At 39.1% G+C, this 27,741-nt stretch overlaps 1 long non-coding RNA gene across 1 annotated transcript in view; it reads left to right on the plus strand.

Annotated features, from left to right (window-relative positions):
- The first annotated feature begins 409 nt into the window (after window positions 1-409).
- Window positions 410-27,741, plus strand: part of LOC138735932 (uncharacterized) — a 34,681-nt gene continuing 7,349 nt past the window's right edge. The window contains exons 1-2 of the long non-coding RNA XR_011340019.1: window positions 410-810; window positions 14,430-14,643. This is a non-coding gene — a long non-coding RNA (uncharacterized lncRNA). The remainder of the gene's footprint in view (window positions 811-14,429; window positions 14,644-27,741) is intronic.

Genomic DNA, 27,741 nt, shown 5'->3' on the forward strand with positions numbered 1-27,741 from the left:
TCTATAACAGTGTAAAACTAATAAATTCCCCAGCCTAAATATAACATATGTAATTAAAGTCTAAGTTATATTTCCAACCAGCCCACAGAAAAACTTAAGACACAAAACAAACACAAAACACACAAAACTTAGATCTCAACTGAAGCAAATATCATAAACAAAATTCAGTTTGTTTGGTAAACTGAAGCCAAAAGATCTTTGAGAGAGAGAGAGAGAGAGAGAGAGAGAGAGAGAGAGAGAGAGAGAGAGCACAAAATTCGAAGTTGTCTTGTGTTGCTCGCATAGAGAGGAACAATGGCTTGGTCCGGATCCTTCTGGCTGCCTTTGGAATGTTCGTCCCTTTTAAAATGCCCAATATTCTAAACTGCCTCTCAGACAATGACTCTGCTTGGGCCTCCTTCCACTCTAACTGTCACTTTTTAACATAGAATCACACAACACATAGGTCAATGCACAACACAACTCTGTAACAAAGTAGTTCAAAATATAGCATGAAATCTTAACTAAATACAGTACCACTCTGATTATCTGAAATCGAATTTTCCAAAATTCTCATTTATCTGAAATATTTTCGGAGCCAAACTGACTGGGGACGTAGGCTCCCAGCTCTGGCAACAACGGACCTCAGGCTCTCGAATCCAGCAGCAATGAACCTCGGGCTCCCGGCTCCAGCAGCAACAAACCTCGGACTCCCGGCAGCGGCAGCAATGGACTTTGGGCTCCTTGCGGTGGTGGAGAGCTCAAGCTCCCAGCATGAGCGGGGTCTCGGTGGGGAAGTGTTGGTATTCGACAGTGGCTAACTTATTTTTGGTGAGAATTAAATGTTATTTTAATGCTTAAAAAGCGTTCCCTTGTTGTTTGTTGTTGTTTAAACACTGTTACAAGTGATTTGCTGTTGCAACTTGAAGGGCTCAAGTCTGAAACTTTGCTGATGTGCCTTTACCTTTGCTACATGAAGACCCTTTTTGACCTGTTGAGTTTCTCCAACATTTGTGTGTTTTTTCACTTAACCACAGTGTCAACACAATCCTGTGTTTTACCTCTGATTACTACAACAACTCTGTGAAAGCTTTCCAAGGGATGCCCTCCCTGAAGAAGTTTGCCTTTGCTCTCCACAGGGAGCTTTGTGGGATTCTCACTCACTACTCCCCCCCTCTGTCACCCTTGCTGCTCTCAAGCTCTACAACCATGTACTCACCCAGACTCGATTCCACAGCCACATTGCCTTCCTCTCTACTTTCCTCCACCGCCACCTTGTGCCTCGTGGATTCCAGCTATGATTCCAGGCCTCTTAGTTTGGCCCACTCCAGGACCTAAGGTATTTGTACCACATTGACTGCTGCTCTCTCTGCTTCTCCCAACAACTCCTATGCATCACCCTCACCTTGAGCAACTTTCCCTCTTGCTGCCACAGCTCCGGACCTCGCTGGCCATGGCCTGCAGCAGACCCCTCCTGTACTACATCTGCCGCAGGATCCATGCGTTCAACCATCGGTTCCACACTTACCCGGCGTCCATCAAGGATTAATATTAGACACCTTGATGAAGGGCTCAAGCCTGAAATGTTGGGTGATGTATCTTTACCTTTGCTACATAAAGGCACTGTTTGACCTGCTGAGTTTCTCCAGCATCTATGTGTCTTTTCACTTAACCACGGTGTCAACACAATCCTGCTGTTTTACCTGCTGTTGCTACTCAGCTACTTTTAAAAAATGACCTGTTCTCCAAAAAAAAAAGGTTTATTCAAAATGGCCCAGTCCCAACCATTTTGGATAATTGGAGTTGTACTGTATGTTACTTCATAGAATGCAATCCTACTTGTATTATGTTAAAATATTCCCAATACAGTTTTATTAGCCATGAGAGATAGGCTGTGTCAAAATTAGCTTGAAAAATTTCAAATTTACATGTACTTTTGTCACAGGAAAAAAGAAATTGCACAACGTAAGATTTTTGCACACTGACTACTAAAATTTAGAGGGAACATGGGTGACATGCTTTCTTTTTCAGGGAAACACAGGGTGAGAACTTATTAAAGGAGCCAAGTTAGAACGTGTAGGTAGTGATGTATAATATCTGGAATTCACACGTTGGATAGAAATTTTTTATATTTGAGGAAGAGTAATGCTTGAAAATCGTAGTTTGACATGGTTTCCTGGGGGACATCACATGATGAGCAGGGCCAGGATGGAGAATCTGGCTCCTCCGAGAAAAAGTTTTAAAAAAGTGAAAAAATGAAGAGAAAACCTTGCAATTCATCTAAATAAATTATAAATAGTCAAGGGAAAAAAAAATGCATTTCTGCCAAAGGAAGAGAATAAATTACAGAGAAGATGGAAGAGAAACATTCAGAGGGAAAAAAAAGGCCTACCTTAAAAAAGTGAAGCCTACTTTTCAGACAGAGGGCCTCCTGACTCATCTCCTAGTGAGCTGCAGCATCCTTGCAACAACAGGGGCACCTGGATGAGTCAGGGAGGCCCTGTCAGAGTGACTTACTAAGCCCTTTAGACATGCTCCCAGGCAGTCCAAAAGGCTGCCTGAGGAGGGAAAATTATTTGAGCTGGAAGAAAAAAGAGAAGAGGAGAAAGAAGAAGAACAAAGCTCAGAGGAATTTTTGGAAGAAGAAGAGGGGGTAAGAAAGAAAGCTAAAGTTATTCCTAAATCTCAAGACACACTGGTTATGATTATGAAGAGTTAAAGTTAATAAGATGTAATATTAAGAGATCAGAGGCTAAAATTAATAAAATGTGTGAATTTGTTTAAGAGATGCAGATAAAACATCAGGAAATGCAAGAAAAAATTCAAAGCATTAATTTGGAATATCAATTTCTTCAAGAAAAAGTAGATAAAGTGGATGACAGATCAGAGCAAGTGTTGGCCATGAATAAGCAATTGTCTGAAAAGGTGGATTCGTTAGAAAATTTTAGCCGAAGAAATACTATTAAGATTATTGGCCTGAAAGAAAGAGAGGAAGGAAAATATTCATTTTATACAGCGCTTGATTCCTCAGACTTTGGGCATTTTAAAGGAGATAATGAGACTGAACGAGCTCATAGAGCCCTTAGACCTAAACCTACTTTGGTCAAATTTCTTTGTTATCACTGTGGGAAAAACATTTGGAATTAGCAACAAAACAGGCTAAAGAAAGAAAAGCACCATTGGAATTTGGAGGGAACACGTTTTTTTTATCCTGATATAAGCTTTGATTTATTGAAGAAAAGGAAGAGTTTTAATCCAGTAAAAAATATACTGTGAAAGAGGGGATATACTTTTATTCCGCATTATCCTGTGTGACAGAGTATTTAGAGGTGGTTTGGGAGGAATTGTTAGAGCAGCTTTCACACACACATTTTAAAACACAGAATATTTGCAGGAATTTTGCAGAATGCTTTTTGCAGGAGGCAACAAAATATCGACAGCAGCTTGCCTGGGAGAGCATGTGATCTTTGTAGGCAGAGGAGAACAGTTTTGCTCTCAGAGAGGGAAGGTGTGAAAGAGAGAGAGAGGAGACAGAAATCAGTTCCAGAAGGACAAGCTGGCAAATTTTCGAAGGCTGTCTGGTCAAAGGAGGAGATTGGCGGTCTGAAAAGGTGACTTGAAAGAAAGTGGATCATCTGGAGAACCCTGAAGGGGGCAAGTTTCATCAGTAAGACTGATTGAGAAGGAATCAGTTGCAGATATCCTGGAAAAGGAATCTCTCTCTGAAAACCAGCAAGAACCCTCCTGTGTGGCAACCATTTGCCTGTTAAGCACCAAAGCCTGGTTAACTTTGTTAATGCTAACTTCTGTGCACAGTACAAGAATTGCCTGCAACCCGTGAGATTGGATTATGATCCAAAGAACTTTTCTAATCTTAAATATATATTACACACACCTGCGCTTAGTATTAGAAGGGGAATTAAGTGGGTTAGGTAGGTTAAGTAATAAATTAAAGTTTAATTCTGTTTTCTTGTTCAAATATAATTAAAAACAACTTTTGATGAAGTAACCCTGTGTTGTGGAGCATATCTATTGCTGCTGGTTTTGGGGGTCCTCTGGACTCTATAACACCTGCAACTTTGAAAGTATTTGTTCAAGGAGGTCCAAGTCGATTTTTTATGAATCCAGAACATGCTTACGAGCAAGCAGAAAGTTTGCCGGTTATGCATCAAGAATTGACCCAAAGAGTGGAGATTTAAAGATGGAAAGTTATATTATTGTGGTGAAGGGAATCTCGAAGTGGTTTGAGATATTGCAGAGATGAGTTTAATATACTCAGAGGAGCTGGAGATATGCTGACTGGTTCCTGCCTAGCCGTGGGCGATATTTTGCAACCCTAGTCGCAGCCTGAAAAAATGGAGGGTGGTAGCATTGTCAGTGGGCTTTGTGACAAACCTTGGTGGGGGGGGGGGGTTCTCTTTTCTATTTCTCTCTTTCTTTATTTATTCAATCAAGTACTATCTTTATTACTGGATTTATTTTTTTTGTATTTAAGAGGTTGGTGAAAAGCTGGGGACTGATGAAGGGGAATCATGAAAAGGGGGAAAGTGTAAGAATTTTAATTTTTTTTACAATGATTAAAGGATTAAATTTTATGTTTTATTGCAAATAGGCTTCAAAACTATAAAGTGAAAGAGAGTTCTGACATATGTCAAAAAAATGAAAGCAGATATTGCTTTTCTACAAGAAACACATTTAATTGAAAAGGAGCATCAAAAATTAAAAAGGAATTGGGTTAGAATGGTTGTAGCATCGCATTTTAATATAAAAGCTAGAGGAGTAGCAATTTTGATAAATAAAAATCTTCTAATTAAAATACAAAATACAGTATTAGACCCATTTGGTAGGTTTGTATTAATAAATGGTCAATTTTTTTTCTGAACAGTGGAAATTAATGAATATTTATGCAACAAATGTGGATGATGGTAAATTTATACAAGAAATCTTTATTTTAAATATGGGGAAGCTAATGAAAATATTTTAGTAGGTGGAGATTTTAATTTTTGTCTTGACCCTCTATTGGATGGATCTACAAAGAGTGTATTGAAATCTAAGGCAGCAAAAATAACTTTGTATTTAATACAAGGCTTGAATTTGGTTGATATTTGGAGAAGGATATATCCTAGAGAAAGGGACTATTCATTTTATTCTAATACACATGATTTATATTCTAAAATTGATATATTTATATTATCAGCAAGACTTCAAGTAGAGTACCACAGTTTCAATATAAGGCAAGGCTCATATCAGATCATTCTCCTTTGTTCTTAGCATTTTAGTTAGAAGATAAGCAGGATATGAGTTTTAGATAGTTTAATAGCACATTGTTGGAAAAGAAAGATTTTTGTCAGTTTATTAGGAAATGGTTTCCTGCTCAGAGAATCCGCTTCCTACTCGGAGCAGCTGCTGGACTTCCTGTGCTGGACTCCCAGAGAAATGGAGACATAACAATCTTCTGATGCGCAATCTAGAGCAAAATTAAAACTCTGGAGGAAATCGGAGGGTCTGGCAGCATCTGTTGATGCCCCAGACTGAGACATTGCTTCAAAGCCCTGGAGTTAAGATCTTCCCCTGGGGAGTCCACTGTCCCTATAGGCGATGACTGACCTGCTGAGTTCCTCCAGCAGTTTTGTTTTTGCACCATAACATCTGTAACTAGGAACAAGATAAAATCACTTTGAAGTCAATTCCTTTAACCTCTTGCACCCTGTAGACATTAACAACATTAATATTAGTGAGAGTTAGATTGAAATGCTGCTCAGCCAAAAGTGAATTATGAAGGACTGAAGAAAGTTAAAAGGATCTGCAACCCATTGCATTGGTGACACTACTGATAAGATTAGAGTTTGTTTGTTTGTAATAGGTTGGTATCTCAACAAAATTTTTAGTCACTGCCTGTAACTTCGTATATTGTGGGGATCACGCTTAGTAGATACTAAGCCACTTGATTAACTTGTGTTTAAATTAATATGACTCATTCAACATCAGGTTTGTTGTGTACAGTGAAAAAATATAGTCCATGAATCATTTGGTAACACCTGTATTCTGGACCACAATTTGCAGACCATTTTAATGAATGTGGCCTGGTACCTAGGAACACATGTAAAACTAAGGTTGTTTTGCTGACTAGTTCAAATTTGTGTAAATGTAAAGAAAAAAACAAAATTAACCATTAATTTCCTTGTTGATTCATTTATTAAAGGAATGAGAGACAGAGCAGAGATAATTTTGAATCATTGCACTAGAATAAATCAAGTGATATCGACTTGGCAATCCATTTTACTTGTATTTCAATAGTAATGAAAATCAACTAGTCTGATTTTAATTTAGACATGCAGCGCGTTAACAGGCCCTTCGGCCCACAAGCCCGTGCCACCCAAATGCACAAATTAACCTGCAATCCCCATACATTTTAAAGGGTGGGAGGAAACCAGAGCACCCAGACGAAACCCATGCAGACATGGGGAGAACATAAACATTCCTGAAAGACAATGCTGCATACCAGCTGTAATAGCGTTGTGCTAACCATTGCACAAACTGTGCCACCTGACTGCATTTTTATATTCAACGCTTTTATATTTAGGCACCCACTCTACCTTATATCTTTGGTCATCAATGCTCTCCACTCTTTTTAGGATTAAGATGCAATATAAAATAACAAACACAAATGTCAGGCAGGAAGCAGGAAAGTGTATAAAAACAAAAAGCTGTACTTGTTTCATCATCTGTTCAGAATGTTCAGCATCAGCTCTTTGTATGAAAGCTCATCTCGGAGCCCATAGAAAAATCTGAGCAAAGCTATTATCATTAACTGAGATTTATAGAGAACCAATATTATGCTACAGAAGGAAAAAGTACTGGATCCAAAATAGGGTGATGTGCAATGGCAGAAACCTGATGTGCAGAAAAGAATATCAGAAATGTATAAATGAAAAGATGATGTGATTTATGACAGACCTCCAGGCTGTATAAAATGTCTGACTTCATTATTTAAAAAGTGTCTGTTTTTTTTCTTCTGCAACGTTCTCAATGGCACTGCTATTAGAACTACTTCCTCTTAGTTCGAGAGACCTGGTTTCGACCCTGACCTCAGGTACTGCCTGCGTGAAGAATACCTTGTTGATTTTCACTGACTGGTTCAATTTCCTCCAAAGATGCGCAGAATGTTAGGGTTATAGGCCACTGTAAGTTGCCTCAGGTTTGTCAGTGAGGTCAGAATCTGAGAGGGGAGAATAAATATGTAATGATAATGTGGGATTGACATACATGGGTGGTTGATGGCAGACACCAATTTAGTGGGGTGAAGATTTTTTTTTCCCCCTTTCGCACATATGATTGTATTAGGCGTGGACATTAAAATGTACTTGAGGTGCAAGGGCAAGTATTTCTACCATCATTAAATGTGTCATGCATAAATTGGTTTAGATGCATGAGCTGTAGCTGAATACATAACAAGAGGTGAAGGAGACATGCAGGAGACTGCAAATGCTGGGGTCTGAAACTGAACAAACTCCTCCAGCAGAGTTTGTAAGGTGATGGAGGTTGCAAATAGAAAATGGAGTGTATTACTGTGTTTGTAAAAGGTTTACTCCACAAATTGTGTAGACTACACAAAAGAGTCTGGAAAAACAACCAACTGAAAAACCTCACAAAGATAAGCGTATACAGAGCCGTTGTCATACCCACACTCCTGTTCGGCTCCGAATCATGGGTCTTCTACCGGCACCACCTACGGCTCCTAGAACGCTTCCACCAGCGTTGTCTCCGCTCCATCCTCAACATCCATTGGAGCGCTTACATCCCTAACGTCGAAGTACTCGAGATGGCAGAGGTCGACAGCATCGAGTCCACGCTGCTGAAGATCCAGCTGCGCTGGATGGGTCACGTCTCCAGAATGGAGGACCATCGCCTTCCCAAGATCGTGTTATATGGCGAGCTCTCCACTGGCCACCGTGACAGAGGTGCACCAAAGAAAAGGTACAAGGACTGCCTAAAGAAATCTCTTGGTGCCTGCCACATTGACCACCGCCAGTGGGCTGATATCGCCTCAAACCGTGCATCTTGGCGCCTCACAGTTTGGCGGGCAGCAACCTCCTTTGAAGAAGACCGCAGAGCCCACCTCACTGACAAAAGGCAAAGGAGGAAAAACCCAACACCCAACCCCAACCAACCAATTTTCCCTTGCAACCGCTGCAATCGTGCCTGCCTGTCCCGCATCGGACTTGTCAGCCACAAACGTGCCTGCAGCTGACGTGGACTTTTTACCCCCTCCATAAATCTTCGTCCGCGAAGCCAAGCCAAAGAAGACTCCACAAATGTAGTCCTGCACACTTCTCTCATTTTCTGATGCATATGTATGTCTATCTCTGCACATCATTGATTGCTATGTTACTAGAAAGGAGATGATTGACTACTCTTCTAGATTAGTCTGTGGTAAAGAAAATTTCAATTTACCAAACAGAAGATGTATGTTCTTCCACATTATCATTGCATTTCAACCTGTTTCAACTCTGAACTCAAATACTTCAATGTATTGAGCAGTGCAACGTGTCTGCATGCAGGGAACCCAACATTTTCTCTTTTATGAGGCATTTCTGTTCAATATTTTGACTTATTTCATGGACTAACTCTAGATGTTTTCACTTACCATCAGATAACTTCAGGTTTGTGCGTGTTGGTTTGAATGGCTTCATGAAGGAAGCACATCAACACCCCCCTACTTTCTCAGGAGTTTGCAGAGGTTTGGTATGAAATTGACAACTTTGTCTAGATTCTACAGATGTGTAGTGAAAAGTGTGCCGACCAGCTGCATCATGGGCTGGTATGGGGGTACCAATATCTCTGAGCATTAAGCCCTGCCAAAAGGCAATGGACACGGCCCAGTACATCACAGGTAAAACTCTCTCGACCATCAAGAAAGCGCTGCCGTCAGAGAGCAGCAGCAATATTATCAAAAATCCACCCAGGACCTACACTCTTCTCGCGGCTGCCATCAGGAAGGAGGTATGAGTGTCATGAGACTCATATCACCAGATTCAAGAACAGTTATTACTCCTCCACCATCAGACTCCTGAACAATAAACTCAATCAGGGACTTGTTTAAGGACTCTTACCTTGCATGCTATTTATTATTAAGTATTTATTTTCTGTATCACAGTCAGTTTGTTTACATTCCTTTCTTTGTTTACATTTCTCTCTTATGCATACATATCTTCTTCAGTACAATTTTATTTTGTATTATCGATAAGTAGAAATTCTACCTGGTCTGCAGGATACACTTAGATTTGTGTGTGATATCTTATACTCTGACAATAAATCTGAACTTTGAACTTTGAAAATGTTTCATTGCCTGCGATATTAAGAAGTTATTCATTTTGTAACCACGAGGTGGAGTGCTGTGTAAAGCAAGAAATTTTAGCCTGGGTGGGAACATTGCCAATTTTCTTTGAATTTATGAACCAACATACTTCTTTGTCAGAAGATGATGAAGAGTCAATGTGATGTGTCAAAAGAGGATGTGGCTTCGATTACCTGGGATCTCTCATGGTTGCCAAAAGTAAACATTGTATCAGAGGAAATATAAGTTTGTTATTCGTTCTGTATTTTAAGCTTGTTTGAGGGAAATTGGTCCTAATGCAAATAATTATCTAATTCCCACCTTTTTTTTTAAATGTCAAAACAAAACATTGGATAAAATCACTCCAATTCCAAGCCGCTGGTGATCACATCAGCAAAAATATAAGACAAACTTTAATTAGAATTTGACATTTATAAAACTGTGAAACTCTGTGCTAAATATGTTTGGAAGGAATGTAAGCCTTAAGAGGAATGTAGCAGTATGAAGGTTGAGGTTATTTTAAGGGACACTGTTGGAATGATGCCACCCAGAGCATTAATAGAGTGCAGTGTGGATGTAAAGTGGTGTGAGATTGCTTCAGATGATAAATAGGCAGGAAATCCTAGAAAAATTGTATGTATTGAGCATTTAATAAAATGGTTGTCTGAAACTGTCAACTTTAAATGTATCTTTATTCATTTTCTTTTCAGTATGTAAATAAATGGTGTATTCAGTTCAGTGGTTGGACTGGAATATGAAATGATCCAAATGAAGCTCAAGTGTTTTGAGATTAACTTTTGAACCTGACTGTTCAATCGCACCTTTAATTTACAGTGACTGATATTATGCAAATATGCAAAATAGCCTTCATTCATGTTAATTAAATACTTTGACATGGTTTGTGTGGAATACATTTTAAAGAAACTCACCAGGTATTCAGAGCAGACAAATCATCCTTCTTAGCATTTTGAAGTATTTGAGCTGCAGATGGCAACTTCATAAATGTAGAAGGGAAGATGGTGTGGATATTTGTAGTAAGGTCATCAATGTTACTCAGCAAGAAAAACACAATGCTGGTGAAACTCAGCAGATCAAGCAGTGTCCTTTATATGGCAAAGATAAATATACATAGCCAAGGTTTCGGGCTTGAGCCCTTCATCAATGTATGAGCAAAATGAAGGCAAGCGTATGAACAGAATTTTTTTTTAAGGAGAAAATGGGAGAAGGGAATAGAATCTTTGCAGGGGACAGGGTGTGAAGAAGTGTAGTTGAGGTAGTTGTGGGAATTAGTGGAAATCTTCTCTCCTGAGATGGAGACAGAGGGATCAAGAAAGGGGAGAGTGTCACCAGAGATAGACCAGGTGAGTTTGAGTTCAGGGTGGAAGTTTACCACAAAGTGAATGATGTTCACAAACTCATCATGGCTGCAATAAGGCAGCACCGATGTAGTCATCAGTAGCGTGAAGGAAGAGTTGAGGTCCCTTGCCTATGTGGGTTTTCAGCATGTATTTCTCCATAAAGCCCACAAAGAGCTAGGCGTAGCTGGGACCCAATGGTAACCTCTTTAATTTGGAGGAAGTGGGATGAGTCAAAGGAGAAGTTAGTGAGTGAGAACAAAGTTCTGCCAGGCAGAGGAGGTTGATGGTGGTGGGTAGCTGCTTCGGTCTCTTATCAAGAAACAAACAAAGGGCTTTGAGAACTTCTGTATGGGGGAGGGAGATGTAAAGAGATCGGATGTTCAAAGTGAAAATGAGGTGGTCAAGTTCAGGGAATTGGAAGTCATTGAAGTTACTGAGCGATAAATTGGATAGCAAATTTAGTCAAATGTACACATCCATCTAAATGTATAAATCAGCAACTGTTTATCCAGGTGCCTTGTTTCCTTGAATTACTGTGCAATGATAGCATTTAAGTGAGAGACTCGTGGAGAAGAATGAAGTTGCACTCTTTGCAAGATGCTCACTGAAATTAGTAGAAATAATGCTTGAGATTGTCCATTGTGTTGTCTGTACATTTAAAAATATGTAGACTACATGATCGTTTGAGTGAGAATGCTGGCAGTGAATCTCTACAATATTGAGTCCACGCAGACACTGAAAACTCTCTTCTGTGCCTCAGTCTTTCAGATTTTAATGTCAGATATTTAAATGCAAAAAAAATAAACATTTTATAACCACTTTTGACATTAATCTCGCTTCCTCAACCTTAATCTTTACTCTCTGCCTCAATTTCTCACAATATAAATAACATATTGATATGGCTTCAAGAAGCAGAATTGTATTTGTGAATGGTGATGTTCCCAAGATCAGTGAGAGGACAATTGCTTTATTGATGAATTAATTGGATGGTCAAGACACTAACTCAAAATCTGCAAGTGCCACAATAATTGTGAAAATTTTAAGGATGTAGACTGCTTTCTGCAATTGATGGATATAGGTAAGAATATGCAAAGTTGTACATTGTGACAGGAAGAACATGGACAACTCAATATAATGTGAGGTGACAGTGAGAACCAGAGGCCAGAGAGTTTGTGTGCATAGACATTGAAATATCATTAACAAAGGATGTAGTATTTTGGGTTTTAAGCCCAGAATCATAAAGTCTAAAACTAGGACATTGTTGAACCTTTAGAAGACCCAAATTCCAAATTCATTGGATTTAGTGGAGGATATGAAGGCTTTAACAAAAGGTTCTTGCCATTGATGAGGAACTTCGGTTAATTGGAGAAGTTAGAATTGTCCTGCAAGCAGAGAAGCATTCAAAGTCTTGAGTGGTCGGGGAAATACGGATAAAAAAAAAACTGTTTCCACTGATTGAAGGGTCAAGAACCAGTTGACACTGATTTAAACTGATTACCAAAGGTGGGGTGCATGGTTAGCACAGCGGTTAGCCAACTCTGTTATAGGACCAGGGATCGGGAGGGACCCAGGTTCAATTGCTGCACTGTCTGTAAGGAGTTCGTACACTCTCCCAGTGTCTGCGTTTTCCCCCGGGGGGGCTCCGGTTTCCTCTCACCCTTCAAAATATACCAGGGGTTATGTTAATTGGGTGAAATTGGGTGGGCCAGAAGGGGCTGTTACTGCACTATAGACAGGAGCTCCACAACTTACAATGGGGTTACTTTTCTGCAAACACATTATGTTGAAAAAAAATCATGTCGAAAAAGAATAAGACACCTACCATTTTATATAATTAAATTTTGAATACCTTTATTCCACACACTGAAAAGAATCCATTAATGCACACAACTGAAAACACACTGTTCACAATAATTTGTACTGATTTTCTGGTTTATTTTACACAGCAGAGAATGAAATGACTCACCCAAAGCTTCTGGGTGATCAGTAAAACCTCTGAATCTGAAACAGACTTGGAAACACCTCGATTCTCTGCCCATTGCTGATGAAACTCATTGCACATGAACTCCTCAGATATGGCGAGCTCTCCACTGGCCACCGAGACAGAGGTGCACCAAAGAAGAGGTACAAGGACTGCCTAAAGAAAGCTCTTGGTGCCTGCCACATTGACCACCGCCAGTGGGCTGATATCGCCTCCAACCGTGCATCTTGGCGCCTCACAGTTCGGCGGGCAGCAACCTCCTTTGAAGAAGACCGCAGAGCCCACCTCACGGACAAAAGACAAAGGAGGAAAAACCCAACACCCAACCTCAACCCACCAATTTTCCCCTGCAACCGTGTCCCGCATCGGACTTGTCAGCCACAATCGAGCCTGCAGCTGGCGTGGACTTTTACCCCCTCCATAAATCTTCATCCGCGAAGCCAAGCCAAAGAAGAAAAGAAGTCAAGAATGGCTCTTGCCACCAGATCATTATTTCTATTCTCCCTCCCTTGAGTGAAACAACAAGGAAATAATAACTAGACCTCATGGGAGAAGGTGGGCTGCAAGAAAATTCAGGGCAGGGAGATAATGTAAGCAGACTGCAGGCTGAATTTTGCACCACTAGTCAGTGAAAGAGACTCTCAGATCTGCCTGCAGGCGAGGTATGCCCTGAGGTGGGCCCCTTCCTATACAAGGTTTTCAATTCCATTCATTTTAATTAGTGGGGGCAGAAACGGACTGCTGCTCATTGAGCATGCAACTCTTATCTTTTTTTGGAATACATATTAATTAAAAATTGCATCGCATTACACATAAAATAGGGCTTTGTTTGTGAATCCATTGCCTCTGTGCACTGCGCCTAATGTAACCATGTATGTACCCACTAAATATGGATCAACATGCAACTTACATAAACTGGTGTCTGGCTTGTAAAAGAAAAGCATGGTATTAGTACACATTACTGATGCAAAACCCTATGGTTTACACCCACTTTATATGTATATGTTGAGTTTTTGGCAGCAAGGAAAATATGTGGAAAATGCAGTCTTGCTCTTATTCACATTTGGTATGTAAAATTATTCGATCCTCTGAATCCTGTAAATGATTAAATGCCTTGTGTATTCTATAACATATTAGGGGCAATATTTATTTTGTGCATAGATCCTGGAATAAATAAAAAAATCTGAACCTTGCCATATTTTTATATTAATTTCATGCAATAAACCTGCTGTTTGCATCAAAGGACTGAAGTTCATGTGTTACTGATGAAGCAATTCTATATTTTTGTCAGAAGTAATGATTAATAGATTGGTTTAAACTACAGCAGTACTTTATTTGGAAGCCTTGCAACATGTTTCATGAATCTCATCTGTACATTACATTTTTAGAAGGAATTTGAATCATAATATGCAAAGTAATTTTTTGCAAATAGTCTTGTAGAAAATAGCTTTCCCTATATATCTCAGAGGGTTATTTTAATTCCATGTCTGAGCTTCGCATACAAGTGAAAAATACTGTGAAGGATTTTTTTTTTTAAAGTAGCTAATAATAGATTAATACCATTTGTTTAGGTCTTTTTACAGAGGACCAAATCTTTGGCATAAGAACCTTGTGCTTGAGCCAATAACTTCATTCTAATAAGCATGAACCCTTTGGCACCAGCCCTTCGGTGAGTGAGAATGGTGGTACATTCCGTGAAGCAGCAATGATAGAGTATCAGCTGATGCATTCATACTCTGACATACTGCCTCACTGTCTCTCCCTCACTTTGTAGGTGGGATAAGCCTTGTTGCGAACCCATGGGCCGGGAGCTTTAAGCAGATGCTGAGCTGTGGATAAACTGAGAGCTGGAGGAACTGCATTTAGAGCTGGAGTACACAGTGCTGAAATATTATTCAGTTACTGAGCTGAACAGAAAAGTAATGGCTTCAAATTTTAATGACATTGTCAAGCAGGGATATGTGAAGATTTGTAGCAGACGTTTAGGGGTGAGTGTTTCTCTCTTGTGCTTTGTTCTTTAAGCTAAACCATTTTCTTTTGTGTCAATATTCACAATGAATGGAGTATATGTCATTAATAATAAGTATAGCTCAGGTGCTAGCTGTTACTATAAATTAGCAACAAGGGATTATATCCAGCGTTAATGAGATCATAAGCTTTGTACTTGTCTGGCCTTTTGTTTTATTTAACAGCAAGAATATTTGCAAGGATGAATATTTAACAAGTTAAACATTCCTGAAGGTTTGTTTTAAGGTTTTGGAAAAAAGTTGTTATTGCCAATTAAATTAAAGCATAATTGATAATTTAATAATAGAAGGATGTTCCAAATAGAAATCAAACTTTGAAAGAAGTCAGTAGAACAAAATAATCTAATAAGAAATGCTAGGAAGGAACATTTCCACCAATGTTTTGAATCCTTGATTTATAATCAGTGGCATTTGTTTTGTACACCGTATGATTCTATTTTCAATGTGTGTAGAGCAGTTCTCAATGAGTGAAAGTTACTCTTCAAAATAAATATGCTTCATCAGAACATAATTGTAAAATTATTCATTGAAGATCAGTTCCTTGATTTTCAAAACATTTGGTTTATAATCTCACTACAATTTGCAAGGTATAAAACAATTTTGCTCCTTGATTATTGAATATGATTAAATAATGAAATTTCAGAGAATACATTTTAATCAATATAAGGTCAATTTTTAAAAAAAATATTGCAGTTTGCAAACATTTCCTTTCATTAAAAAGTTGTCTTGTGTGAATTGCTGCTGTGATACCAATCAATCATTGCCATCTTAAATTGGTCCAAAGGTAAGGAGGGGCAAATATATTTTGTGTGTTAGCAAATCACAGACAAAGTTCCATCAGTAACAAACTGGTCACTTATTTCCATGAATGAATGATAAAGTTGAAGCACGTAACAGGTATGGTGGGAGTCATCTTTTTGCAAAATAAAAGTTTGGCATTTGTTGCTTTCCTTGACAATGAAACAATCATAATTATTTAAATCATTTGCTGCAATGTATATGCTTGTGACAGATGTATTAAATGAACAAATGAATAAAGGATATAAAGTGCTTTTAAAATATAATGCATGAAGCTGGCAGAGCCTTTAGATGGAAAAATACTGTGTGCAAATTAACTGAAATGGACAGGTAAGAGACTAAAAAGAGAGATAAATATTTTGCGCAGGTGGTTGTACTGTACATTTGTCCTTGAGATCATGATAAATAAAATGAAAGAATGCACAACACAGACTCTCCCATGGGATTAATATGATTTGCTACGAGGTTGTCTGCTTATTGGTTACCACCATGCTATATTAAGTCAGTTTTTACATCCTAATTGGCAGATAAGTGTGCAGAGTTTGCACTTGTGGTCAGGAATTAATGTATTTTTAGAATTATTTGGAACATTAGCATTCTATTCCATTTTATATTTAAAAAATAAAAATAATGAATAACAATCTCACATAATTAAGACCAAAGCATTATCAGTCCTGAATGTCGCCAATATTTCTGTTAATTTAAAAGTAAAATTACCACAAGCCATAACATTAAAGGCTTTTGACCCTTTTTTTGGAGTTTTGATTAACGCTTCAGCTAAAAGAAAAGATCAAAAATGACCATGTTTGTACCAGACTCAATTTTAAAATTTCATGACAAGTGACCTGTGTAGGTAATTTGCAAAAGGTGGTGCTATTTTTGAAGTTTCACTGAAAGCTTACATCCAGTTTCCCTGGCTAGTGAAAGGATAATTTTTTGCTTCGGCCTTATTGTTATATTGAGATTTACTAAAGGGAAGTTATTCTTTCTACTGAGAGAGATGAAGTGTATATTCAAATTCCTGATGAATGAATGAGGAAGAATATTAGGAACTCATCATCTTTGTGAGACAGTGATTGATCCAGTAAACATTTGTTAATAAGTTGATTTCCATTTTGCCCAACTAGTGTATTTTTTCAATTCCTTTCTCCAGATCTGAGCTTTGCTGGCAATCCCTATTTGTCCTTTGAACTGAGAAACTCATTGGTCCATTTCACTGGGAATTTGGAGGGCCTTTCTTTACAGAAAGGCTACATTGGGAATGGTCAACAGATTTCAAGACTGAAAGACATCACTGAACCAGATGGCTTTTGCAGTCATTATTACAAATGATTGTTTATTTTTCCAGATTATTAAATGACACTCATCAACAAAGGTTGACAATATAGGTTTTCGTCAAGCATTTGTCAATGTCCTGCATGGTAGGGTAGCCCAGAAGATTAAGCCACATGGGATTCAAGGATAGCTGGCTCCAAAATTGGCTTGGTAATATGAGGCAGTGGAGAATGATACAAGGATTCTTATCTGATTGGAAATAAGTGACCAGTTTTGTACTGCAGAGACTGGTGCTGGGACACTTATTTATATATATATATATAATTCAATTTTGATTTTAATCTAGGAGGGGTGATTATCAAGTTTGCCACATGGCAATGTTGTTATGGATAGTGAGGAAGTCAGGAAATAGATCAAATTAAAAACTGGGCAAAATATTGGCACATAGAATTCAATCTTAACAAGTCTTGGTGATGCATTTTGGGAATTCTGATGTGATAGGACATGGTCAATAATTGGTATGGAATTAGGGAGGTTTTATATCAAACTGACTGGGAAGCTTGTACAAAAAAATTGAGATTTCTTATTGTTTCTTCCTCATGACCTAATAAAGAGCCCTTGGAAATCTGATGGTAATGGAGAGAGGCTCTTTTTAAAAATGAATTATCAGATGTTAACCCATGTGAACATGGTAAAATTAGTCGATCTATGAAGATTCCTCAAAAAATGCGGATGTTGCTTAAAGTGCAGGTTACTAATTCAATGTAGCTGCAGATTTTGATTTGTATCTGCATTACCAAAGGTGGTTCACAATCAATTACACTTTGTGGCGAATGCAATCTATATTGGTAAAATCAGGAAACATTCAATTGTGCAAAGATAGGAGAAACCTGAGAGTCTTGGTCACAAAAAAACCAGTTGAACTGCATGAATTAAGATTTTTAAAATGTGACTTGTTGATTTTTTTTATTTGGCAAGTTTTATTTTAAATTACCAAATGATTTCAAGTGAATGGAATTGATGAGAGAGCCAAGAGCTATTCCAGTGACCAAAGAGCACAACCTATTTTTCTCTCAATGTATGAATAGGAAGATTTTTCAAACTTAAATTAACCTACATGTTTATGATGGTGTTTGAAGAAGGAGGAATGTTAGCTTATAAATCATTGTTGAATAGTGTGGCAAGATTTCTTATTTCATGGATATCTTCAATATCTCAGTCCAGCAGGGTGTGGTACCTACCTGTTTCAAACAAGCATCAATCATACTACTGCCTAAAAGCATGTAGCAACTGGCCTTAATAACTATCGACCAGTAGCACTTACATCAACAGTGGTGGTGTTTTGAAAGCCTGGTGTTGAAGCATATCAGCACCTGTCTGAGCAGTGACATGGATACGATACAGTTCACCTATCATAGCAACAGGCCTGTGATGGATGCCATCTCACTGGCTCTCCACAAAGCACTGGAACACCGGAACAGTAAAGATGTATTCATCAGGATGCTCTCTATCAACTGCAGTGCGGCATTTAACACCATCATCCCCTCAAAACTGATCAACAAACTCCAAGACCTGGGACTCAAACCCCACTGTGTAATTGGATCATGGGTTTCCTCACCTTCAGACCACAATCAGTGAGCATTGGTAAGAACATCTCCTCCATAATCTTCATTAGTACTGGGCTGTGTTCTTAGCCCCATGCTCTACTCATTTTATACCTACGACTGTGTGGCTCGGTACGACAATAACATCATCTACAAATTTGTCAATGACTGTAGTGGTTTGTATAAAGAAAGGTGATGAGTCAACATACAGGAGGAAGATTGAAAAATTGGCTGAATGGTGCACCTTCAACAACCTTGCACTTAATGTCATCAAATGAAGGAGTTGATTCACTTCCAGTGAACATTTGGAAAATCAGAAGTGGAGAGGGTGAGCAAATTTGTTCCTAGGAGTTATTATCTCAGAAGATCTTTCCTGGACCAAACAAACTAATGGCATCGTGAAAAAAGCACATCATCGCCTCAACTTCCTCAGAAGTTTATGGAGGTTTCGTATGACATCAGAAACCCTGGCAAATTTCTACTGATGTGTGGTGGAAAGTATTAAATCCCAAACTGCAGTTGATAAAGAGCATCCTGATGAATACACCTTTACTGTCCAGGTGTTCCAGGGCTTTGTGTAGAGCCAGTGAGATGGCATCCATCATAGACTGACCGCATCACGGTCTGGTATGTGGACATCAATACCCCGATTGTTAAGCCCTCCAAAAGGTGGTGGACATAGCCCACAGCATCATAGGCAAACCCTTCCCACTATGGAATACATCTACAGAGAACACTACCTTCAGAGAGCAGCAGCAATCATCAAGGATTCACACCATTCAGCACAACCTCTATTCTCGCTGCTGCTATTAGGATAGACGTATAGGCACCACAAGACTCACACCACCAAGTTCAGAAACAGCTGCTCCCCCTTCACCATCAGACTCCTCAACAACAAACTCAATCAGGGACTAATTTAAGGACTCTTACTTGTTCACTTTATTGATTTTTTAAAATTCTCTCTGTATAGGAACATAGGAATATAGGAAGTAGGAACAGGAGTAGGCCAAAAATGGCCCATCGAGCCTGCTCCGCCATTCAATAAGATCATGGCTGATCTAATTTATGACCTAACTCCACCTACCTGCCTTCTCCCCATAGCCCCAAATTCCTCTATCACGTAAAAATTTATCTAACCGAATTTTAAATATGTTTTATGAAGAAGCCTCAACCACTTCCCTGGATAGAGAATTCCAAACATTCACTACTCTCTGGGAAAAACTATTTTTCCTCATCTCAGTCCTAAATCTACTCCCCCGAATCTTGAGACTGTGTCCTCTCATTTTAGTTTTCCTGGCCAGCTCAAAAAACCTTCCTACATCTATCCTATCCATACCCTTCATAATTCTATATGTTTCTATAAGATCTCCTCTCATTCTTCTGAACTCGAGCGAATATAATCCTAGACAATTGAATCTTTCATCATAAGTCAACCCCTTCATCCCAGGGATCAACCTAGTAAACCTCCTCTGGACTGTCTCCAAAGCCAGTATATCCTTGCTCAAATATGGAGACCAGAACTGGACACAATACTCCAGGTGCGGTCTCACCAATACCTTATACAGTTGCAACATTTCCTCCCTACTCCTGAATTCAATTCCTCTAGCGATGAAGGCCAACATTCCATTTGTCTTCTTAATAACCTGCTGCACCTACAACCTAACTTTTTGTGATTCATTCACAAGCACTCCTAAGTCCCTCTGCACAACAGCATGCTGTAGTTTTTCACCCTTTAAATAATACTCAGCTCTTTTTTTTTTGCCAAAGTGGATAACCTCACACTTACTAACATTGTACTCCATCTGCCAGACCTTTGCCCACTCATCCAGCTTAACTATATCCCTCTGCAGACTCTCCACATCCTCATTACAATTTGCTCTTCCACTCAATTTTGTGTCATCCGCAAACTTGGCTACACCACATTTTGTCCCCTCTTCCAAGTCATCAATGTAAATGATGAACAGTTGTGGGCCTAACACCGACCCCTGCAGCACCCCACTTACCACTCTCTGCCAACCTGAAAAACTCCCACTTATCCTGACTCTCTGCCTCCTGTCAGACAACCAATTTTCAATCCATGCCAATATACTTTCCCGGATTCCACTTTCCTGTAACTTACTGAGAAGTCTCTTGTGCGGCACCTTATCAAATGCTTTCTGGAAATCGAAATATACAATATCAACCTGTTCCCCTCTATCCACCAAAGTATCCTCAATGTATCCTAACAAGTTTGTCAAACAAGATCTTCCCTTTCTAAAACCATGCTGCGTCTGCCTGATTGAACCCTTACATTCCAAAAGTTTCACTATTTCATTTTTAATGATGGCTTCAAGCATTTTTCCAACTACAGACGTCAAGCTAATTGGCCAATAATTTTCAGTCTTCTGCCTACATCCCTTCTTAAAAAGTGGCGTGACATTTGCTGTCTTCCAGTCTGCCAGGACTTGCTCAGAATCCAAGGAATTTTGGTATATGACCACCAATGCATCAACTATAACTTCCGCCATTTCCTTCAGAACCCTTGGATGCATATCATCAGGACCAGGTGACTTGTCTGGCTTTAGTCCCATTAGTTTCTCCATCACTACTTCCTTTGTAACAACTATTTTATCAAGGCCCTCCCCAACATTCGCATCCTTAACTCCGCACTTGGGCATGCTGGACGTGTCTTCCACCGTGAAGACTGACACAAAATATTTGTTCAATGCCTCGGCCATTTCCTAATTTTTTGCTACCAGTTTTCCTTTCTCATCCTCCAAGGGTCCTATGTTAACTCTGGCCACTCTCTTCCGTTTTATATATTTATAAAATTTTTTGCTTTCTGTTTTTATATTTACTTTCATAATCCCTTTTCCCATTTCTTATTACCCGTTATCCCAATCTTCCAGTTTCCCACTGCTCTTTGTAGCTTTGTACACCTGTGCCTTCAATTTTATACTCTCCTTTATTTCCTTTGTTAACCACGGTTGATTTTCCCCTCCCTTGCTGCTCTTTTTCCTGACCGGAATATATTTTTGTTGAGCATTACAAAATATTTCTTTGAAAATCTTCCACTGTTCCTCAACAGTTTCATCAATTAGCCTGTGCTCTGCCCAATTCCTCCCTCATCCTATGGTAGTCACCCCTGTTTAAGCATAATATATTAGTTTTAGATCTAACTATTTCCCTTTCCATCTGAATGAGAAATTCAATCATACTATGATCGCTATTTCCCAGATGGTCTCTGACTATTACATCATTTACTCTACCTATCTCATTGCACAACATTAGATCCAGGAGAGCATTTTCTCTTGTTGGTTCCTTAACATGCTGCTCAAGAAAGCTATCGCGGATGCATTCTATGAAGTCCTCTTCCAGACTCCCACAACTAACTTGATTTTCCCAATCTATTTGGAAGTTAAAGTCCCCCATGACTACTGCCGTATCATTATTACATGCCTCACTTATCTCTCTATTTATTTCCTGTGCCACTAAACTATTGTTATTTGGTGGGCGATAGATAACACCCACCAATAATTTTTTCCCTTTGCTATTCTTTATCTCTACCCAAATGGACTCAACATTATGCTCTTTAGATCTTATATCATCCCTCACTATTGCCTGGAGCTCATCTTTGATTAAGAGTGCAACTCCACCTCCCTTACCATCCTGTCTATCTCTTTGCACCACCTGACACCATTGAAAGTTTAATTCCCATTTAGGGTCACCTTGTAGCCACGTTTCCGTGATGGCTACCAAATCATAGGCATGGATACCGATTTGCACCTCAAGTTCACTAACCTTATTTCTAATACTGCGGGCATTCAGATAAAGTGCCCTTATGCGCTTTGTCCTTTTAATATCTAGTGACTTCTGTAACCTTTTCTTTTGATTTTTCTGCCCACTATTTTTCTTTGTAATTTTCTTAACACTATCATTGACCCGAAAACTCACTGCTCCATCTGATTTTTTACTTTCTCCTCCCAACATTACTTTTCCTATTTTACTTTTCCTGGCCATTTCTTTATCTTCCCTACCCTTTTTCCTATCACTCTGGTTCCCATACCCCTGCCAAATTAGTTTAAACCTTTTTGTACCAAACATACCTGCCAAAATGTTGACACCTTTTGCATTTAGGTGCAACCCGTCCTTCTTGTAAAGATCATGCCTTCCCCAAAAGAGATCCCAATGATCCAAGAAGCCAAATCCTTGCCCTGTACACCAGCCCCTCAGCCACTTGTTCATTTTCCTTATCCTTACATTCTTTTCATCACTTGCATTTGGAACAGGTAGTAATCCCGAGATCACCACCTTAGCGTTCCTGTCGTCCCAGCTCACTGTAATCCCTTTTCATTACCTCCTCCCTTTTCTTGTCAATGTCATTTGTACCAAGATGTACTAAGACATCAGGCTGCTCTCCCTCTCCTCTCAGAATATTTTGGACCCGATTTGTGAGATCTCGTACCCTTGCACCAGGGGGGCAGCACACCATGCGGGTATACTTATCTGGCTCACAGAACCTCCTGTCTGTACCCCTGACAATGGAGTCCCCAATAACTACTGCATTTCTCCTTTTCTTTTTCTTTTGCACCACTCTGCCCGGCCCATTGCACAGATTATTTACATTCATTATCCGTTTATAGTTCTTGTATATGCTGTGTACATTTTTTTTGTTTACATACTTTATTTGCTGAGATGTTGATTTATTTTTGCACTGCCGATAAATGGTAATCCTGCTTTGCCCGCAGGAAAAAGAAACCCTAATGTATGTGATATCACATATATCCCGTCAGTATTTCGCTGAATTTGACCATGCTTTCAAGTTTCAAAGCACATGTCTGTATAGAACCTACTGGCTCTGAAATAAAAGAGCCAGAAACTGGGGAAGATTAGAAATCACTATGATATAGATGAGTGCAAAAAGATATACAGTGACACAGATTTAAGTGGTCAAAGTAATAGAAAATGGAATTCAACCTATCGAAATACTGGTATCTTCGCAATTAAATCAATGTCAGAAAACTAAGATTTACCAAGGACCAAAATTGATCTTGAGATTCAGGCACACCAAATGTTCAAATGAACCAAACAGGCCAATTATTTTTTTTTCCCCTGTGAAATTTCAACCTCAAAGATTAAGAAGTTATGCAGGTTGTGCAGTGTAGTTGGTGAACTGAACAAATGACTATTTTTTGGTGAATTACCCAAGGAAAGCTATATTCAGATGTCAGATTCCAATTTATTGTCAGAGTACAGACAAGACACCATGTACAACTCCGAGGTTCCTTTTTTTGCAGGCGAGATAATATCTCTTATTCGTGGTTCAAAAAATCTGCACTCAATGTACATATGCAAACAAGTAATGTGAATAAAATATGCAATACTGTGAAGAAAAATAAGAGTCCTCAGTTGTTATTTAGGAGCCTGATGGTGGAGGGGGAGCAGCTGTTTCTGAACCTGGTATCATGAGTCTTGTGACACCTACACCTCTTTCCTGATGGTAGTGATGAGAACCGAATGTGTGCTAGTTGGTACGGATCCTTCATGAATGCTGCTGCTCTCTGACAGCAGCGTTCCCTGTAGATGTTCTCAGTGGTAGGGAAGGTTTTGCCTGAGAGGTCCTCTGCCTTTTGCAGGGCTTTACGCTCAGGGGTATTGGTATCCCTATACTAGACTGTGATGCAACCAGTCAGCGCTCTTTGCACCACCCATCTGTAGAAATTTGCCAGGGTTTCCAATGTCATACCCTACCTCTGCAAACTCCTGTGGAAGAGAAGGTGCCATTAGTATGCTGGGCTCAGGAAAGATCCTCTGAGATAGTCACTCCCAAGAACTCAAATTTGCTCACCCTCTCCATCTCTGATCCTCCAACGATCACTGATCGTATACCTCTGGCTTTCCCTTTCTGAAGTCCATAGAAATCTCTTTGGTTTTGGTGACATTAAAGTTGTCATTGGTGCACGATTCAACCAAGTTTTCAATCTCCCTCCTGAATGTGGATTCATTGCCCCGTTTTATGACTGTTATTGTTGTTGAAGGTAGGAAAAAAAAACACATTTCAGTTGGAACATATGATTTGGATCTGTAAAATTAGAATTGGCCTAATCAAAGGTAAATTTTTGAAACATCCATTCACACAAAAAATGCCTGGAGCATTCTCCTCTAAAAGGTTGTGGCTGCTGGATCAATTGATGTCTTAAATGCTTGAAGAGATAGATTTTTGTTAGGTTAAGTATCATGGGATGTGGTTCAAAGGAGGGTAAATGGAAGTAAGGTACAGATCAGCTGTGATCTAATTGAATGTCAAAACAAGCTTTTGGTATTAAATGGACCTGCTCCTGAGTTCCAAGCTGAAATTCATTTTGAGCAGTGAAGTGAAAAGTAGGTTCAGGCCATCAAAATCTCTGGAGGACTATATTTTATCAGTTTACATTATAAATAAACAGAATGCTTTTTACCATTGTAAATTAGTGATTCCTATTTTGAACTTATCATTGGAAATGCACCAAAAACTAATCCAGATCATCGTCATAGGTGTAAATAAAACTTTTGTCCTTGGTTTGTTCCTTCAAATATCGACAACTAAAACACCCATCTCTGGGGAATGCAGTGTGCTCCAAAAAACTAGATGGCTGTAAGAATGTGTCGATCAAGTTAATCAAAGAAACGTCGAGAAAGTACTTTCAGCCATCCTGAGGGGTCTTTGGCAAAATGCAAGATGGTGTGATTTGAAGGAAATGCTTTGCAGTTAAATTAGGAAAAATTTTAAAAAGTAGGCAATTTAATGAGCTTGATACCTTACATTGACATATGCTGTCTGCAAACGTGGCACCTGGCAACATGGAGGTCTCATCACAGACCTCAAAGATTTCAAGAGCCATTTATTTTAAGCACCCATACCTGGTACAAAACAGGAAAGATTCATTTTTCCGTCAGCCCTTGCATGAGAGTGACAGCTGGGTAACTGGATATCCACTGCTGGCCTTGTTGCACAATCCTACCATGCCAGATAACACAGATGGGGTCAGAGCACAGGTACAGATAAAGCAATGAAGAGATTAGATTGTTGTGGAGTAGGTTTATATAGGTCGACACAACATCGTGGGCTGAAGGGTCTGTTCTCTACTGAACTCCCATCTATGTGGAGTCAGTACAGAAACTGTCCCTTGGCTCACCCAAGTCTGCTCCAACCATCAACCACCTATTGACACTAATCGGACATTAATCACATTATTTAAAAAAATCTTTTCACATTCTCAACTTATCGCTAAATTCTTACCTACACACCAGGGGTTATTTACTGTGAGCAATTTTCCTATCAATCTGCAGGTCTATAGGGCTGTTCATGCAGGATGTGGCTGTTTTGAAATGTAAGAGGCTCTGCCGATGATAGGATACCTTAACCTGTCATGGGGTTGGCAAGAACACATTGTGGATAGTCCTAGATTTGAGGAGTAACAGGAGAAGGTTGGAGGAAGAAGAAGAAAAGCCATATCATTTCCTTTAGACCAAAGTTGCTGAGATTCAATGTTTTGAATCCTGATGACTTGGAAAGAGCCTCCACATTTTGACACATTACCATATTTTTCACTAATCGATTCACTGAACTAAATAACATCATCCATATTGGAAAGCAGCCATTAAGCCACACTGCAGATCAAGAAAAATTAGGATAGGTGATCATTTAAAGGAAATGGAAAATTAATGTATTTTAATAATTCTTCTCCCCTGTGTTCAACTGACTGAGGATATTGTGTCAGGTGTTCCAGTACCTGCTCATCCATTGAGTGTCCAAATGAGTTGGGTGATCTAGACATGTTGGCACATACTGCAATGATCAGCAACATTAAGCATAAAATGGGTGAGAGGCGTTTCACTAGAGGGCAAGACTGTGTCAGACCTCCACTGAAGACTATAAATACATTGGACAACAAAGATTTTGCTTCCTGAACAGTTTTGTATTTATTTTATGGATTTTGGGCTGCTGATCACATTAAGGTTTACCTATCACGTACTGTTTTTAATTTGTAACCCTTTTGTGATTTCCTTGATGAAGGGCCGAAACGTCGGCTATGTATTTTTACCTTTGCTCTATAAAGGACCTGCTGAATTTCTACAGCTTTGTGCTTTCATTTCAACTACTGTTTCTGCAGATTTTCGTGTTTTGCTTGTGATTTCTTGTCTTATTTTCAGTCTACTAGTATATTGTCCATAAAACAAGTTGTTTTGGTCAGTCCAAACATGCCTGGGCAATCACTTAGTGCAGGTGCTTTACAAATGTTGTCTGAGGCCTAGGCATGCTTAGTCAGGATAGATACAGACAGTCTGTTAAAATAGTTCCCATATACAGACGTCCTGTATTACATTGATAAAGACAGAACACATGTTGATGCACGTTCTTCAGGCAATAGCATTTATTGTCTTCAGGAAGATTCAGTGCAACAGAAATGTCTTGTCAATGTTGCAACAGCTGCTCGACATCCTGTTACATTTGTGGTGAATATGCACTTCAGGCTCAAAGACACAGCATGACTGCACTTATTAAGAAAGCCTATGAGCTCTTTTTCAATTGTAAAATTGGTGACCAAGATCAGCCCTGGGCTCCTCAGATTTGTTGTGCATCATGTGCAGTCAACCCTGGCTCAGAGGTACATTATGGGATTCAGATGCTAAATTCAATAAAAGTTAATTTAATGTTTCTCCATCTTCCTCTGTGATACAGCTATTTGTGTTCAGCTTGAAGTGACGATCATGATCCCACTTTTATTTCAGGAAGCAAACCTTTTGAAATTGTTGTCCAGTGATATCGATGCCTTTCCAGGTCCCAGCTATGAGAAGTAATCTATTGGATTCATGTTAACAGTTGCATAATGTACTGAAAAGTCATTTAAGCATTGACATTAGTGCTGGGGAGGGACTTTGAATACTGAAGGCAGTTGTGGGCAAGTTGGAGCAGAGCTGCATTTTAGTGCCGCCCACCAGTTTTGACCACTTCACAGTCAGTGCTCCATCGATAAGGATTTTTTTGGAAAATTTTATTTATCATTTACATCAACACAAACATTAAGAATATCAATAATATCTTATAACAGCTTTTAATACAAAATTATACATTTATTTTTCCATTTTCTCCCCCACCCCCTCCTTCCTAGCCACCCTGAAGAAAGAAAAAAAGAAAAACACCTAAATCTATACATTTACTACTATTACCATAGCTATTTTATTTTCTAACTATTAATTATTAACTGAGAGGAGTGGGTGATGTCACAAAATCCATAAACGGTTCCAAAATCTTGTAAAAACTCCCGATCTGGTTTCTCAATCTGTAAGTAATTTTTCTCTAATGGTATACAATTAAGCAGACCAGTTTTGGAAAAAGTTTCCCCATCTTCAGTTTTGCCAG

Source organism: Narcine bancroftii, chromosome 6 (assembly GCF_036971445.1).
Source record: "Narcine bancroftii isolate sNarBan1 chromosome 6, sNarBan1.hap1, whole genome shotgun sequence".
NCBI classification, from domain to species: domain Eukaryota; kingdom Metazoa; phylum Chordata; class Chondrichthyes; order Torpediniformes; family Narcinidae; genus Narcine; species Narcine bancroftii.